Below are 17,084 nucleotides of genomic sequence, written 5' to 3'. Positions count from 1 at the left end.
TAAGTGTGGTGTTCACATACTACCATGAACATATGTTCACTCAATCAGATGGCTTTGGTTATTTGTCCACCTGCATTCATTCCTAATTTGTTCCAAAGTACAAACTAGAGTACCGATCAAACACACAACTGTACCTGGATTGAATAAATGCATGTGTGCTGGTGAGAAACGGTTAATGCATGTTCACTTTATATAATTGTGTAAAGTGCAGCTCAATGCAGACTGCCTGAAGCATAACTATTTTTGGCCTTACACAAAGTAATAGCAGACTAAAAGTCTATTTGGAAGGGAATTCTGAGAAAGACCGAAAAATCTGATGGAGAAAGAGACAGAGGGGACTGCGGGGAGAGTGAATGAATGAAAAGCATCCACCAAAGAGGATAGCAGAAGTGAAAACTGCAGTCAAATACTGTAACATAGCATTCAACCAGAAGCAGCTTTGAGGCTATAGAGTGGCATGCAACAACTCACTCCAATGCTCAAAGACTGGGTTGAGATGAGAAGCTTGCAGGAAGGCATGTAACTTGTAGCCCTCCAGATGTCTTGGACTACAACTTCCCTATCCCTGCCCTAAATGCTCGCCACTGGATAACTGATTCATTAGACTCTATCCACTCTTATTTTTGTTTTGAAACTTACCTTAATATGCAGGCATGCCTCATTTTATTGTGCTTCGGTTTATTACACTTTACAGATACTGAGATTTTTTTGTTTGGGGTTTTTTTTAACAAATGGAAGGTTTGTGGCAACCCAGCATAGAGCAAGTCCACTGGTGCCATTTCTCCAACAGCATTTGCTCATTTTGTGTCTGTTACATTTTGGTAATTCTTGCAATTTTTCAAATGTTTTCATTGTTTTTATCTGTTGTGGTGATCTGTCATCAGTGATCTTTGAAGTTACTATTGTAAATGTTGTGGGGCACCAGAAAATACATCCATGTAAGACAGTAAACTTAATTGATAAATGTTGTGTGTGTTGACTGTTCCACCAACCAGCCATTCTCCCATCTTATCCTTCAGCCTCCCATTCCCTGAGACACAACAATATTGAAGTTAGGCCAATTAATAACCCTACAACAGCCTCTAAGTGTGCAAGTGAAAAGAGTCACATGTCTATCACTTAAATCAAAAGCTAGAAATGATTAAGTAAGGAAGGCAAGTTGAAAGCTCTTGTGTCAAACAGCCAAGTTGTGAATGCAAAGGAAAAGTTCCTGAAGTAAATTTAAAGTGCTACCCCAGCGAACACACAAATGATAAGTAAAACAGCCTTATTGCTGATTATGGAGAAAGTTTTAGTGGTCTGGACAGAAGATCAAACAAGTCACAACATTAAGTCAAAGCCTAGTAATCCAGTGCAAGACTAACTCTCTACAATTGTATGAAGGTTGAAAGAGACAAGAAAGCTGCACAACAAATGTTTGAAGCTAGCAGAGGTTGGTTCATGATGTTTAAGGAAAGAAGCCATCTCCATAACATAGAAGTGCAAGTGCTAATGTAGAAGCCACAGAAAGTTATCCAGAAGATCTAGCTAAGAGAACTGATGAAGGTGGCTACAATAACAGATTTTCAATGTAGAGGAAACAGCCTCATATTGGAAGAAGATGCTGTTTAAGAGTTCCATAGCTAGGGACAGAAGTCAATGCATGGATTCAAAGGAGAAGGTGACTCTCTTGTTAGGGGCTAATGTAGCTGGTGCTTTAAGTTGAAGCCAATGCTTATTTATCGTTCCAAAAATCCTAGGGCCATTAAAAATTATGCTAAATCTACTCTGCTTGTGCTCTATAAATGGAACAGCAAAGCCTTGGATGATAGCACATCTTTTTACGGCATGGCTTATTGAATATTTTAAGCCCACTGTTGAGACTTCCTGCTCAAAAAAAAGATTCTTTTCAAAATATGATTCCTCAGTGACCATGCACATGGTCACGCAAGAGCTCTGATGGGGATGTACAATGAGAATAATGCTGTTTTCATGCCTGCTAACACAACATCCATTTTGCTGCCCATGGATCAAGGAGGAATTTCAACTTTCAAGTCTTATTAAGAAATACATTTTGTAAGGCTGCCATAGAAAGCGATTCCTTTGATGAATCTGGACAAAGTAAATTAAAAGCCTTCAGGAAAGGATTCATCATTCTAAATGCCATTAAGAACATTTGTGGTTTATGGGAAAAGGTCAAAATATCAACATTATCAGGAGTTTGGAAGAAGTTAATTTCAACTCTCATGGGTGAAGTTCAACACTTCAGTGGAGGAAGTAACTGCAGATGTGGTAGAAATAGCAAGAGAACTAGAATTAGACGTGGACCCTAAAAATTTGAATGAATTGCTGCAATCTCATTATTAAAACTTTAACGGATGAGGAGTTGCTTCTTATGGATGAGAAAAGGAATCATTGTTTCTTGAGATTGAATCTACTCCTGGTAAAGATCCTGCAAAGACTGTTGAAATGACAACAGTGGATTTAGAATACTACATAAATGTAGTAGATAATGCAGAGGTAGGGTTCAAGACGGCTGATTTCTGAAAGAAGGTCTACTGTGGGTAAAATACTAACACAGCATGGCAAGCTACAGAGAAATATTTTGTGAAAGGAAGAATCAGCCAATCAGTCAATGCAGCAAGCTTCGTTGTTGTCTTATTTTAAGAAATGGCCACAGCCACCCCAGCCTTCAGCAACTATCTGTCAGTCAGCAGCCATCAACATCAAGACAAGACCCTTCACCAGCAGAAAGATTACAGCTTGCTAAAGGCTGAGATGATGGCTAGCATTTTTAACAAGAAAGTATTTTAAATTAAAGTATGCATTTTGTAGACATAATGATACTGCACACTCAATAGACTACAGTATCATATAAACATAAATTTTAAATGCACTGGGAAACCCCAGCCCAAAAAAAAAAAAAATTATGTGACTTGCTTTATTGTGGTGGTCTGAAACTGAACCCACAATATTTCTGAGGTATGACTGTAGTTATCTAAATTATCCTTACTGCTTCCTTTCTTTCTTCCTTCATTAAACAAAGTATAATTATTACACTGTAATATATTTATATCCTGTCATTTTCACTCTTGTGAAAAAACCAAAAAGACTTAGTCTTTTTTCTATCCATTTTATCATCCCTGGGAGGAAGGTTAGGTTGAGAGACAATGATTATCCTAAAGGCACCCAGTGAGCCTCACTGCTCAGTGGAAACTAGAACCCAGATCTTCTGAGTCCCAGTTCAGCACTGCAACCATTACCACACTAACTCTCAGCATTTATATTTAATCTTCAAAGGTCTGTTTTAGATCTAAACAGAATATACACAATTTAACCACTGGTAACTTTTGCAGTTGACACAATGCTATAGAAGCCTAACTGAACAAACCAGCAATAATTGCTGTGTGAAGAAACAGTATTTGTATAAGCATGACCCATGATTTTTTGAAAAGTAATTCATTTAGTCAGATCTAAAAATTATTATCCTTATTGTTCATTATTTAATAAGCTTGAATACAGCAGCAATAGAACATTACAATATTCTGCTGCATGTCAGAAACTCTTGTATAAACACATGTGTACTCCTTTACATTTGAAAAACTGTACAGATCACCAACCTTCATACAAATGTACAAAGACTGTACACACACAGAAAGTAATGTGCAACCACCACTGGTCTTTTAAGCTGTTTAGTTCATTCTACCTTCACAGGAAGAGTATCTGTTGAGTACAGCACTCTGTTTCCCAACAGTCTGTGACCAGATATTTCTGGGAAGCCTACTAACTACCTCACAGTAACTAACATTTAGAAACAAGTAAATATGCATGTTCAGATGCAATCAAGCCACAGTTACTACTCTATGGAATGGTCTGGTTGAATCACACTAAAAGTCCTTCTAGACAAGCATCCTGTTTCCAACAGTGATCAGGTAGAACCCTCTGGGAAACTGAGGATGAGGAACCATAGTTTAGAGGCAGAGGATAGGGCTGGCATGCAGATCCTAGGTTCAATCCATGGCATTTCCAAGTAGGGCTGGGAAAAACCCTACCTGAACATCCCAAAAGCCACTGCCAGTCAGTGTTGCCAATGCTGGACTAGGTGCACCAATGATCTAACCCACAAAAGGCAGTTTCTTATACCCACAAACAGGGCATGAATGGACCATCAACCTTTTTATTCTCCTGTTATTTTAATGGTTCATTGGTTTTAATTGTGATTATATTGTGCATTGGAGGATGCTGTGCCATTTTTATCTGTGCTTCCTGTAAACTGTCCTGAGATGCAAGTAATGAGATGGTCTATAAAAGCTTTAAATAAATAATAAACCTTTCCTTGTAGGCATACATAGGCATGGGAAAGTTCTATCTGGCCACTAAAGCTAATAGCGGTTGATTGAGCTCTCTTGTAGAGATTTCTTTTAATATAAGAATAATAAAAGTTGCCTCTGTCTCTCATTTTTACTCTAGAGTAGGAGCAGGGACCCTGCCAAAGAATATAGTATGGAAAATGGGGTAGTAAACCTTTTCTTCCACTATGCCCCCAATCAAAATCTCACATATATACACACACGACTTTTCTTTCTATTACCAAATGGTGATTTATAAAGCAAACTGGGATTTTGTTAATTAAATTATTTTACACTATTAAATTTAAAAAGCAGCACAAAAGTATACAACGGCTAAAGAAAAGTCTATTCTGCAGCAATTCAGTTCACTGCATGTTAGCCATTTGGCTGAGCTTCCTGTGGGAAATGTGAGAAGATGTGCTAAGTGGCACAATCACTTTGCCTATAACCATGTGTGGGCTTTTTTACATTGGTCTTCTTAGAAATAAGATGCTACTGCTACAGTCCTGATTGACAATATGCTGCTTCTGCTGCAATTGTAAATTCCCCACACTTCCTTGGAGTCCCTTCTGGACATCCAAGCTCTAGCCCTTCCCTATAAATAATAAACTGCACCCAGAAAATCATCAAACTATAACTTTGCTTTATCCATGGTCTCAACCTCTGATGAACTACAGTATTTAGAATTTATACTGCAAATCAATGAAATTAAATTGACACCAGTTCACAAAACAACGACTCAAGACCATGACATGGGGGTGGGGGAAATTCTAGCAACCTCAGTTCTAGACACTCTAGGAAGGCATCAATGTGTTTCACATAAAATAGCCTAACATTAAATATTAAAACTTTGTTTTCAACCAGCAACACCCATGTCACCAATCCTGGTGAAATGAAACTCCACATCAGCTGACCCACATGCATCTTATTCACCCATTCTCTAAAACTCGATCAACGACGACAGTGCTTAAGAAAGACCAAAGACATAGAATGCTTAAAAAAGAGAGTGCTTGAATCCAATCTGGACCCAATGAAGTGTGCTGAGTATTTATTTCTACTCAAATCTATAAACTTTTCTCAGACTTGCAAATACCAGAGCAAGAATGCATGTCCAAAAGACTGAGCAGAATTGTTCTCCCTTGCTGCTTCAAGTCCCAAGTTCAAGTTCTTATATCCCATCATAAACTACTTCAGAGAGCCTCATACAATGCAGATGTTCCAGTGCAAAAATTGATACTTGGTGTTTAGTGCAAGTTATTAAAACATGTTTAAACTGACAAATACAAGTGTGGTTATTTGATGCTTTTTATACTTACATTGTTCTGCCTAATAAATGCTTGTTTTCAATGACACAGCCAATGTGGTTCAAGCCAATTAACCACTAATACAACAAACAATTATAGACAGAGAAGCCACTGTCACAAAAGCACAGGGGCTTTTGTTGTTGGGTCACATACCATTATGCCCAGAAATTTTTCAATGAACAAGTAAAATATAAGTAAAGAATCACTATGATTACTATGTGCTGTAAAACAGAAGCAGAAAATGCAAAAATGGTGGTTGTGGAGAATGATATATGGATGAAAGGCCAGTTATGATTCAGCCTATCGCCAGTCTTGGGAGAAAACCTATTCTGAAGATAAACTGAAGATTAGAAAGTTTCAAGGAACAATCTTATACATGTCTTCTCCAGAGTACGGCTTGCTGAGTTAAATGAGAAGAATCCCTGGGTAAGTTTGCACTGTTAAACTATAAACAAATAACTACTGTGATGTCCATCAAATTCTAAATAGGTTTAAATCCATTGACCATTCCCTGAGAAATCAAAAACACTTTGTGAAGATTATATGTATTTTCCAGTCACAAGCAAAGTGAGAAAAATTCACAGAAAACTAAGCACCTAGAAAATCTAACATAACTAGCTAGTCACCTACTTAAGTTACGTATTTAAGCTATCAACAGTCTAATTTTACCTATTTTTCAACTAAATTTGCTCATTTTTACCAGATTCTGTTGTGTTAACACAATAGGGTTAAGCTACACCACAAAGTGTTTTATTCCTTTATTTAAGGAGACAAGGTAGGTCAAAAAAGGGGGGGATGCTATAAAGCACATGGAAAGCTAAACATCAATAAGAAAAACAAAACAAAACAAAAACAAAACGCCTTTTCAAGAATACAAGGATTATGCCAAGAACTCCCAAGACTAGTGATCAACACAAATCATGAGTAAGGCTACTTTTATTTCTTAAGTCAGGAAATAAAATGCTGGGAGGAACAGAACCCACTATGCACACATTATATACACTGATGAAATTTCAATATATTGGCTAACAAGACCTGTACAGCTTAACGACATGCAAATATTACCTGATTTTCATTCATTCTTACAATAATCATGCATAATAATGCATAATCATCCCTTTGTCGGGGATAGCCCCAACCCCAGCCCTATTTCACTCAGTATGAGCAAGGTGGCATGGCAGAGCAAGGAGGCATGCCAGGCATGAGCAAGGAGGCATGCCAGAATGGACTAATATGAAATCAGGGTTGAATTCAACATTACTGTTCTGCCAACTGAACAGATACCACTGATGGAATGATGCTTCCATAAAAACCTAAAAGTCATGCTAGATCAGACTAGTCCATCTAGTCCAGCATTCCATACACAGTGACAAACCAGCTTCCCACAGGATCACTCAAGGATGGGTACAAGACTTCTTCCTGCCCAACCTCCTCAGTAATTGGAGTATGCCGGCATGTCACCTATGATAAATGAGGTAGCACATCGCCAGTAAGGATTGCAGCCCCTGACAGCCTCCTCCCTCATAATATGTCCAATACCCTTTCAAAGCCATAAAAATTGGTGGCTATCACCACTTCCTGTGGCAGCAAATTCCATAGTATGACTCTATGTTGCATGAAAAAGTACTTCTTTTATCTGTCCTAAACCTTATACCAATCCACTTCACTACCTCCTCACATACCCCAAAGTTCTCCAAAGAGTTAGGGTACCTCTTCCAGGTTGGAAAGTGGGAAGGAAAGAGGAGGACCAGAACATCCAGTTCAACCAGAAATATCCACTCTATTGGCAGAATGATGTTACATCCAACTCAAGACCCTTTCTTTATAACCATCACTCCTTATCTTAGCCAGGCATGATGATCTTTTATGCTGTGAAACAAAGTTAATGTTCCCTGTAGCTTCTCAAAAATGCTGTGCAGGGAAGATGGTCTCCACTAATTATTCACAGCAAGTAAAGAAAATCAGTAAAAAAATCAGTTTCAGTCAAGATCATTGACAACATCAAAGGAGTAGGCTCTTGAAATGTTTTTCATTATAACCTAAGCCCTCAATGGAGCATTTGGATGATTCACACATTTCAGCAATTGCTGTAAACTCTGGAATTCTGAGTGCTTCTGCCACTCAATTGTGTCTACTGCAAGGAGGAGGAGCTAAACAACCCACCCACCAATGAAGCTGAAAGATTCCACTGTTTTCCAAACCTGTACCATTTCATATTTGTTTAATTATTGCTTGTCCAGGGTGGTGATGTCAGCTGAAATATCTTTTCTCTGATCATGATCAAATAAAAATCAAATATGCCCCTACTTAGATAAGGCAACTAATAGTAATAGCTGAAAGTGAGGCTTCTTTGCTTTTAGCTGTACAGGAGCTAGGGTCCACTCACATGCAAATTTAATTTACAAGAAGGAATTTTACTATTGACACAGTAAATTTATAAAGTACAGTAATACCTCGGTTCACGAACACTTCTGTTTGCGAACAATTTGGTTTGTGAACAGAAAGTTCAACAATTTTGTTTCCGTTTGTGAACTCTGCATCGGGTGACAAACACAATCGCGGCCATCTTCCCCACGCTGCGATGTGTCAGAGCGTGTTCGTGTGGGAGAGACGGCCGCAATCATATTCGAATGGGGAAGATGGCCACGATCGTGTTTGTGCAGTGAAGATGGCCACGATACTGTTCGCACAAACACGAGCACGGCTGTCTTTTCTGCTCTGACACATGGTTGAGGCTTCCTCGAGTCGAGATCACAGTCGCAGACTCCCTCCAAACAGTAACCTCCTCCCCACCCACCTTCCTGTCCTCCATGCCAGAAGTTGCCTCAAGCAAGGTTAGTGTTCTCTCGCTTCGTACTGTACTTTATTTCATATATTTGTGGTTCAAAAAAATTACATATGGTTCAGAATGGAGTACCCTTATTTACATTGAACCTTATGGGGAAATTTGACTTGGTTCACAACCAATTCGGTTCGCCGCCAGAATCGTGGAACGAATTAAGTTCGTGAACCAAGGTACCACTGTATTTATTTTTAATACTTATGTAATTGTAAACAATCCATGCAGATATCCTTCACCAAGGGTTCCTGAGTAAGTTTTGCAGGCATGGGATCAGAGAACAGCTCTTTCTTAAAGTTCTTGCTAAACGACAGGAACAGAGGGAAGGATTTTTGAGGCCCAGGGCAGTGGGTGGTGGACACTCATTAGAGAATGAAATAACGATCATAGCAGGATGAGGGTTCTGATGCAAAGGCAGCGAATGCTAGGCTTGAAGACAGCATTGGAGAACAATCCATGGTGAGCAATTATCAACTGGCACACCATTGGCTCTTCTGCAAACAAGCAACCCACTGTGGCTTATTTGTAGGATGCACAGCATGCCTGGTAAACCTGAGCAGTGTACAATTAACTCAAAGAATTCACTACTACTAGACACAGTGATGTCAACAAGCAGAAATAGTTTTAAAGGGAAATAAGACAATTTTTGGAGGACTGGTTCAGAAAGAGCTATTATCCATGATAACCAAACTGAACTGACTAGGTCAAACAGTTTGCCAGTGAATACCAGGTAGTGGGAGACATTAACACAGGCACATTATTTTCCTGTAGCAGTTATTTTGGAAGCATCTGGCTGGTCAATGTAGAAAATGGGATGCAGGACTTAATGAAATTTAGGCTTCTTAAAACAAGAAGAGCTACTTGAATGCCATTCAAACATACATATAATTGCAAAGTATTAACAATTATTAGTTAAAATTTAAATATTTTGCCATTTTAGTAGCTTAATTAGCAATAATATACAATTTCCAATGTTCTAACAATTTTCTTAACTGAAAGGATTTTATCATGATTGATTTGTATTTGAAAACTGACAAGTCTTTTTTAACACTTCAAATAGCCAAGCTCATGTCCTGCTCCTTAAAAACAGCTAGGAGTTACCAAGATCGGTCCTATCATATTTACTGATGAACTTCCACTAAAATCAGTAGAACTACCTTATTCTAAATGGTCTATGAATCACTCTCATAAACTACAGCTATGACTATGCCATCACATTTAGGAGACAGAGAGCAGCTGCACTATACCACACTGATATCTTATTTACACTGCACACTTCCTTAAGTTTTGTGTCCCTGTCCCTTCCTATTATACCTTAGGGTACTCTTCTGTTTATTTTTGTCTTCTTGTACCATTATTACTTCTGCACCACTGATTTCACAGCAGTGAGTAAAGGAAGAGTGAAACAAAATAGTTCCCCATCACTTTGTAAGCAGTGATGGCACCAATATGCACGTGATACAAGAAGAAAGAACAGTTGTTAAACTCCCAAGAAAGATCTGCTTGTCTAAACATTGCCTATAGCATTGTCTAAACATTGAACAATGTTTATAGTTGTGGACAGTAAGCAGCACAGGCAATTTAATCTATGATTAGTAGATCAGAACATTAGAAAAAGCGCAAATCAGTGTGACTTAATTATAGAAAATAAAATATGCCCCAAATGAAGACCATTACTTTGTTGACTGAAGCATAAAAGCAATTGTTTCAAGCCAACACTCATATTTGGTATCTTATTTATCAAAACTGTCCACTAATGTACGTACCCTAATTTGAAAGTGGTATACGTTCCTTACCCATAGAGTTAACCGAGAAGAAAATGGTTATCAGTACCACCAACATTTGCCAGTTCTTAATATTATTTTTCTTGAAAGTCCTCTGTCACATCATAATTTAAATGTACCAAACATGACACTGATTGCAGAATGTGTTTGGCAAAATATTTTACCTGATCAATTTAAGAATTATCTAAATTTATGCTACACAGAATTCTTCACAAGCCAAAAAGAAAAGTTGTTTAATTCTCCACATTGGTACAGATAAGGTTTTAGTACAAAAAAACATAATCCTTTGTTAAGAAGAGTGAGCTTAGGATGGGAAATACTAAAAACACAACTGTGTTGCAAATATGGCCACATTTTTTTTTTAAAAAGAGTGTTTTCAATCTCTTCTTCAGAGACAATATTGTATCAAATAAAAAAAAACCCAAAGCTATTTATGGCAAGGACTTCTAAGTGATAAAGTCTTCTCCCATTGAAATGAGATGCTTAAAACCTCTTAACTACACCAAAATTGTTTTAGTTCAAACACAATGTATGCTTACTCAAAATTAAGTCCCCCTGAGCACCAGGACAGAACCTATGACTTGAACACTGCAGTCCATGGCTTAGAATTAATACGATAGCAGAATCTAAGTACTTTCAGCAATGCTGTATTTTAAATTAAAATGCACATGTGAAAATTACCATTTTACAAAATTCAACCGTCCCCAACCTGATGCCCTCCCAATGGTTAGACGACATATCTCACAATCACAATAGTCACTTGTCACTCTAGCTGGGAGAAGTGGAAGTTACAGTCTGAGGGATGCTAGGCTATACCATACAAGCACAACAGCATTAATTGTCTTAGGTGTGGACCATTACACATATCAGTCTGCCATCAGCTGAATACAACAGGACATTGCAAACAGTTCTAGCTTCCTAATGAACATTCTCATAAGATAATTTGTCACAGTCACACTATCATATATTTAGATCAGGAATGAATGATCTTCTCCCGCACACCCTGCCCTACTGCCTGTGAAGGAGTATGTCAAGGGTTACATGCTAAATCCAACTGAATCTGTGCTTCTTCCCTTGCTTAGGCAGGGAAAGGCTAGTTCCTCCCTATCCTAGCAGTGAAGGCTTAGAAAATGGGGATACAGCTGGATCCACACTTCCAAAACTCTTTCCTCTGCTCAAGTTATCACATGTTCTGCACTTTGAATCGAAACATCTAAACTTCAGATGCATACCTAAAATACTTGTTCTATGAAATAGCCCTGCAATTTTGCAGTTCTGGATATTTCAGGGTGTAGAAGTCAAAAAAAATGTTGCACAAAGTCAAGAACATGTATGCACAACACCTGTATAATCCCCTTTCACAGTAGAATCCTAAGTGTTGTTATACCAGCAACATTCAGTCAGTGAAGGCAAGTGCCCCAAAGTCAGGTTCAAGGCATGCAAGACCTTTTGTCATATTCACTCTGCTTTCTCTGAGCCACAGAAGCAGGCAGTGCAGTACACATCAGGCACAGAGACAATGTACACTGGCCCAGGAATCTTTGCTGTATGATGGTTATAATGAAACCTAAGGTGGTGGTGGGGATATAGAGGCTAAACTACAATCTTACAATACCTTTTTGAAATACATATGAATTAATATGCCAACTCAAGTAGCATTTAATGTTTAGGAAAAGAAAATATTTTGCCATACCTGACTGCCTATAAAAAGTCTAGGCATTATTCATTATATATTTAATATATATACCTCTCCATATAAAATGACAATCCTTGCCTTTCAGTGTTAATACTACGAGAACTGCAGGAACTACAAGAATTGGGAATCAGAATGGGAAAAATTATTTTGAGCAAGAAAAATATATTTCACAGTACTAGTTAGTTTTTATTTTATAGTAACAGACCAGGAAGATATTTCAATGTATTAAACTAGTTACTAATGTAAGAATGTTATAAATTGAGTATTTATATGAATACAAATGAGTAGAATAGGTAAGAAAAACACATACACACACACAATTCTTTTGCTTTCCAAAAACTACAGGTGTTTCTACAGAAGCACTAGAGCATACTAGTTTTTCCAAAAGGAGTGTTCAGGGGTGTGGGGGGAAGCTGGAATACACTAAATCCAATAGAATCCAGCAGATAAAGGTGACATACTTTTTTTTTTTTTTTGCTAATAACATTCATCCAGAGTTGTTTCCCAGTCACCAACTGGAACACTTGGTTTTAGGCCACAGGCATTCCCTAAATGTATTTTCTTTATTCACCTTCAGCTACATGAAACTGCAAATGAGATTACTTGCACAATCATCCAAGGATTCGGAGATTCTTAATTATATTAGTGCTTGCATCTCTCTGCTTCTCACTTTAACCAAGCAAAGAGATGACCAGCAGGAAAGAATTGTTGGCACTGATTCACACTCCTTCCAACAGAGGAGATGGAGCTACAGTAGCAAAAGCACAATCTGCTGCCACTCATTCTTCTGGATCAAGTTCAGAACACACTGGATGAATATAAGGATCACTCCTTATTGTATCAGGGTAGTGCATACCTAAATAATATCAAGTCTCTTTTCAATGGCTTCACTGTGTTTCTGCATTGCCAGCAGATATTATGCATTCAATAAATAATGTTCACCCTAAATATTCACTCACTGACATGCAAGAACCAGGATAGGGCTATTACCCTAAGCAAAGTCAAGGGAACTCAACTTCAGTGCAAAAATTAGTCTGTGAAATGCAACTGTTATATGCTCCCTACCACACAACACACAAATGTTCATTAGATCATGTTAATGATATAAATATTGTAATGAGATAATCTAAATATACATATAATAATGAAGACTGATACCAGATGATACACAAATGTGCCAAAGGGTATGACAAAGGGGACATGAACATAAGGTTGCCAAAATACAATGCACTTAACTTTATGCTTGCACAACATGGTAACTAGCAAAGCTATGTCAAACATCACAAATGTAATTCCGAACTATAATACTCAGTTTAAAACAAGTCATTTCAGTGCAATACTTTCTAAACTTATTGAACTTATCTTTCAGCATGAGGAAAATATTGACTTGTGAAAAAGGATCTTACAGGAAAAAATCAGGAGAAGAAAAAATGCATTCAAGTATTAGTCTGAATTACAGTTTCACAATCTAGAAAGATGCCAGTCTTGAATTGTTAACCATCTTCTTGCCTCCAGTTTCTGAAATTTTGTTTAGACTAACTTCACAAAAGATATGTTATCACGTTTATATCCATGTAAATATTATGTACCTTTATTTGATAACATCAGCAATATTTCATAGAAAACATAGCCAGCAGAAAATCTTTATATTCTTTCCTCCACAGGTGAAAACACAATATGCAAAGGCAGGAAAAGAAAAGGAAAAAGTCCAATGATTATAAACCTGTTTAATGATATGGTTTTCTGCACTGATCTCTAACTGCAATTAAATTTCTTCCTATCTACACAGAAATCTTAGGTTATCACTGTAGATCTAACCTTTTTTAATTGAAAATACTGCGCTTTTAAAAAGCTCATTCAAGAAATCAAAACTAAAGAGTTGCAAAACCAGCTGGTCCCTAGTACACTTTACCATTATTTCTATTTGCACTTTTGAATACTGTGGCATCTGATTTGGCAACATAGGCAAAAGGGCAAAACCTTTATAGCCTGATGCATCTTAAGAGAAGTCCATTAGTATAAAACAAAATGCACTAGTTCTTTATAGCACTTCATTTTCAAAGTTACTATTTTACCTATCTAATGCATACAGTTAAGGAATTAGTTGATCGAATGCATAATCTAGAATATATCTACACTGGCATACATACCTTGAAAATACAGCAAAACATATCACTAGATTTGCTTTCAGCTTTCAGAACACATTACAGAAAAACATGCTTTAAAATTAACTGTTTCAAACATCATAACCCTATAATATAATCAATAAAATAAACCGTGCAACCTTTTGATCTCAGAAACCATATCTAAGCCTTGCTGGCCTGACTACAGCTGCAATCAACGAACCCAGCTCAGGACCCTTGCACGCCTTCAGGCAACCTAATTTTGTCATTTCTCCACTCCCATAAGAATAACGTAATCCTGCTGCTTCTCTGGCTAACATAATAGGACGCAAACACAACACTACAGGAAAGCCATTCTTATCCTTTGGGTTTCAGAAACCATTTCTATGAATGCTAACAGTGTGCAGACGCTTGCAAATACAACCGCTTCACGAAAGAAGAAATAACCACAACCTTCAGGATCTGTCTAGTGTTTGATAGACCAATACTAGGCTTTAAAAAAAAGGAGATAGCGTAACGTAAAATCACCAACTCCCCCGTCTCTTTAGCACCCTTACTAGAGTAAGAAGATACATCGTATTTTTAAAGGATATTCCACTGTATAACAAATCCACAACCGCAAATTAAAGTCCTTCCCAAATCAATACTTCGGATAATTATGATCTGGGAAGTCTAACAAATGTTCACTCATCCACCCTACTTTGGTGTTGCCACATTCTTCTGCCATCTCTTGCGTTAGCCCAAGACTCCATAGCAATACAGGGAATGAACTGGTAATTTTGACTTCTTACTTTATGGATATTACATATTCTATATTTAAAGAGAGAGTCGTATTTAACGATCTTTTGGGGCGAGGGAGAAGTTTTCCATTTTAATATGTCAAACATACATACAGATTCTCTTACCTTCATATAACAGCCACGTCCTTCCAGTGAGTGATAATAAAGCGACAGTCAACGCAAAGAAGAGAAGCCAAAAGGTAAGCGGGTAGGGAGGTCTCCGTCGCCCAAAGGTTCAGTTCAACCCCGAGATCAGCTCAGCTCAGTTCAATATAGTTCTTGCACCCCCAAGCAGCGGCAGTAAGCAAAAAGGATGGGGGATCACCAACAGAGGTTGCACTGAGCGCCCCACTCGCAACTCAAAGCCCCCCCACATTCCTACTGCAGGCAGAAAGGCAAGGATGGGTGGGCAGATGGAGGAAGGATAGGGGGAAGGCAATGCAACCTTCCCCCCTCCCCCCCCACCAGGAAATCAAGGGAGGGAGAGGAAAGGGGTCTCAGCGATCACCCCTCTATCTGAGATGAAGCTAGCCGCTGCCGCCGCCTCCCACCGACCCCCCAGTAAGGCTTTCTCCTTCTCTCCTCCTTCTCCTGCAGCTGTGGGGGAGGGGACAAGGAAACAGCAGCTACACAGCAGGACTTTGCCCGTCTGTGCCTCGAGGAGGGAGTGGGGGGGAAACGAGCACTGGCAGCAGCCGACGCCGCCGCCTCCTCCGTCTTTCTCCCCTCCCCAGAGCCAGCCTCCCTCCTTCCTTCCTTCCCTCCCGCCTGCCCTCAGACAGGCAGCAGCATAGCAACCAACATGGCAGCTGCGCAGTCACCCAGTAAGAAGTGGAATAGAAAACTCTCGCGAGAACTCCTGAGTTCTGGTTGCGCTCGTTCGTTCTCCACTCCCATTCTCACGCGGGTACTAAGCTTTAAGAATCAGTCTCTTCCTTTTCGCTGCCTAGTTTCTGGGTCAAGCCGCAGCAACATTGGCTGTACCAGTTGAAGGCCTGCCCGCTCTCTTTCTCAGAGAGCCAATTGGCTTGCTTAGACGTCAGTTATTGTAAGGGGCGTGGCGATATCGTCATAGCAGTCATGTTCGCTCTCCCTAAAGGTAAAGCTTCATTCAGGGCAACCAAGAGTGGTTTTTTGCAGTATTTCGTGAGGCTGTTACCAAAGATATGGGAAGGCGGAGATGGTGGGTAGTTATTTCAATGAGAGTTTTAGTGACACCTGCTGGTAAATCCATCTTTTTATGGTTGTTAGGTGCTCCAGGTGCAATTTGTGCGGGTTTTTCGCCCAAGCTTTTTGTCCTTTTTGCTATTGTTTTGCTTCTGTCGTTATGGTTAGGCATGGTAACATCTTACAATACCGATGGTATTAATATATTTTTGTGAGATGTTTTGCCGCTTATCTTCATTCAAAATTGTTATAGTCTTGTATTGCTCATTCGCTTATTTTTCTATGTCAGAAGAGAGGGCGGAATTGCCCCAAAGCAGAAAGCCAGTTTATCAGCTGCATGTGTCTTAAAGGATATGCTTTTAGTATCTTGAGTAAAGCATTTAGAGTGCTGCAGACTTCGTTGGGGGGTAAATCCTATAAAACTCAATGCTCCTCACGTCTAAGTAAACAAGATGTAGGTTGCACTGTTAGGCATGCTTAGCCAAAGTCTGCTGGGAAAGACAAGTCTATACATACTTAACTAAGTGAAAAATTCCTTTAAAACCATATGGGAGAGTTGAAGGGGTTTTTTCCTATCTGAACATGCATAGGATCGCACCCTTAGCAGAACTTACTTATGAATAAGTCTGCTGTCACAGTCATGTTTTCCCTTTGGCCCTCTCATGGCCACTGTGTGAACTAACTGCTGGACTAGATCAGTCCCTGGTCAGATCAGCATGGCTTTCTTTATATTTTTAATTGTAGCCAATGCTGTACTCATAGCAGGCAATCATGCTGATATGGGAGTAAAGCCATCCTGAACGCATCAAGTTCCTCACATTACCTCTGAGGAAAAGTTCATAGGCACACTTGGTTTCTTTTCACTTAAAGCAAGTGTGGTACAAAGGTCCCAAAGTGGCTAGGTGTGCCACATGCTGTTTTCCTTGCACACACACACTTTCATATACTCTACATAGATGCCGTTAAAGCATGTGTATGTGCTCACAGTGAACTGGAACCACTTCTTTGCAGTTGCTGCAGCATTGAAAAGAGGGTGGTTCCTTCAGCAGCTAATGCTTCAAGGT

The 17,084-nt window shown here is 38.9% G+C and overlaps 1 protein-coding gene across 1 annotated transcript in view; it reads right to left on the bottom strand.

Annotated features, from left to right (window-relative positions):
* Positions 1-15,726, bottom strand: part of PTPN4 (protein tyrosine phosphatase non-receptor type 4) — a 111,963-nt gene extending 96,237 nt beyond the window's left edge. The window contains exon 1 of the mRNA XM_044437998.1: positions 14,980-15,726. The gene's annotated coding sequence lies outside the window, so the exon portion shown is untranslated. The remainder of the gene's footprint in view (positions 1-14,979) is intronic.
* Between the last annotated feature and the right edge of the window lie 1,358 nt (positions 15,727-17,084).

Source organism: Varanus komodoensis, unplaced genomic scaffold, assembly GCF_004798865.1.
Source record: "Varanus komodoensis strain SLA01 unplaced genomic scaffold, ASM479886v1 scaffold32, whole genome shotgun sequence".
In the NCBI taxonomy this organism is placed as follows: Eukaryota; Metazoa; Chordata; class Lepidosauria; order Squamata; family Varanidae; genus Varanus; species Varanus komodoensis.
The sequence above is the reverse complement of the archived record's forward strand: the minus strand, read 5'-3'. Positions and strand labels throughout refer to the sequence as shown.